Genomic DNA, 1,801 nt, shown 5'->3' on the forward strand with positions numbered 1-1,801 from the left:
GCATCCCCATGTTTTCTTTGGCCTTCAGCTCCTTCCTTTAGATTCTGCTGCAAATGAAGCATGCCTGTGCCCTGTGCTCTGTAGCTGAGGTTCCTGCTCTAATAGGGATGTGAAAATAATGCCAGATGCAGAATAAACTCATTTAAAAATACTCCTGGGTGAGTCTGTGGGGCCGTAGAGTGGTCGCACTATGGATATTATGGTAACCATTTCAGAAATTCCTGATGGGTTTTCAAGTCACTGATGAGGTATACAATTTCTGAAAGAAGGCAATTGTTACCTTCAAAAATTCCACTTTTTTTTTTAACTTATTATACAGTGGTTCCTTAGTGTTGATCTATGTAGCTAATATAATTTTCATGCACACTATGAGAAACTAAATGTCCTGGGATTATGCTAGTCTTTCATCATTTAGATGATAGATCTAACTTTCTAGACTTAGACCTACCTTTCATCTTTCTAGATGATAGATATGTGCCATTTTAGCTGTTAGAAATAATCAGTTTCAGGTGTCACTTAAAAAAATTAGTTACTATGCATATATGAATATGAGGAAGAAATACAGGTGGGAGATTGGAGGGAGATATTTCTTTTCACTTTTCTAGAACTATCCTCTTTTAGAGGATAGATATGTGCCATTTTAGCTGTTTGAAATAAATTTCAGGTGTCATTTGAAAAAGTAGTTACTATGCATGTTTGAATATGAGGAAGAAATACAGGTGGGAGATTGGAGGGAGATTTCCCTTAGAAAATAACTCTTCCCCCCAAAACATTTTGAAATGTCATCTCCCTTACTGCATGAAATTATCCCTGCTTTGTCATAAACCCAAGTCACTTCTGACCCAAACCTGGAATTCACTCCCATAACCTCTGACACCCAAGCACAGCAATAAAAAGCATTTCTTATTTCTTGCCTTCTCACTTTGTTTTTGTAACAGCATTTAAAGTTAGGTATTTTAAATTTCAATATTGAGCACTTACTGAAAGAGATACATACCTCATCTTTTTAAGCTTGTACACTAGGGAAAAACTTCACAGTAACTTCTGCAGTGGGAAGGCAAGCTGACTTCTCAAATACATGCAGTGTGATGAGATATGTAATCCGAGATTTCTGTTTGTGAAGTTGCAGAAAGTACTGCATTTGAGCATCTGTTGGGGATGGAGATACCAGAATAAAGGAAAGTAAACTTTAGTATAGTTGAATTAATTAAAAACAGTGTTAACTTTTATGTAACTGGCACTGTCGACTTGCTTCTCTGAAGCTTTTAGTTTACAGTAATTTATTTGGAGTCATTTTGACCAAAAGATGTTAAAGCTGGGCTGGCTTCTTTTTCTTTCTCTTAATTTAGCAATTTTGCATTAATCGTTGTACGTTGTCAGTTCTCCTGTTTCCCACATGCAGTCATCAATACCATGAAACAGGGAACAGAAAAACCCTCCTCAAGACAGGTCAGTGAGAGACAGGAGGTATGAAAACAGAGGCAGGGATTTGATTTCAAGTTTCTGACTCCTGTTTCTACAGGAGATACTGATTTAGAAAGGACAGTGGTGTAGAGGTTGTTTGGCTGTTTTGTTTGTAAAGCTTATTCCTCTGAACCCCGCCGGTGGGCGTAAGGTAGGTTGTGCTTGGGAAGAGGTCCGTGTTTCAGTGGTTTGGCACCACGAGGTGTCACCGTTGCTGCACAGCTCCCTGCAGCCACAGCCCTAGGGTGCAGCTGCACTCGGGCACTTCTCTTCAGGACCTCTAAACTTGTTTTGTAGGAACAAAATTCGTATATTAAAACAAAGTAGTTCCTTCCCC

General features: G+C 38.8%; 1 protein-coding gene across 1 annotated transcript in view; it reads left to right on the forward strand.

The window, feature by feature from the left end:
• Positions 1-1,801, forward strand: part of THADA (THADA armadillo repeat containing) — a 135,324-nt gene that overhangs the window by 36,983 nt on the left and 96,540 nt on the right. The gene's annotated exons all lie outside the window — the stretch shown is intronic.

The sequence above is a fragment of the Antrostomus carolinensis genome, unplaced genomic scaffold (assembly GCF_000700745.2).
Source record: "Antrostomus carolinensis isolate BGI_N321 unplaced genomic scaffold, ASM70074v2 scaffold4477, whole genome shotgun sequence".
NCBI classification, from domain to species: domain Eukaryota; kingdom Metazoa; phylum Chordata; class Aves; order Caprimulgiformes; family Caprimulgidae; genus Antrostomus; species Antrostomus carolinensis.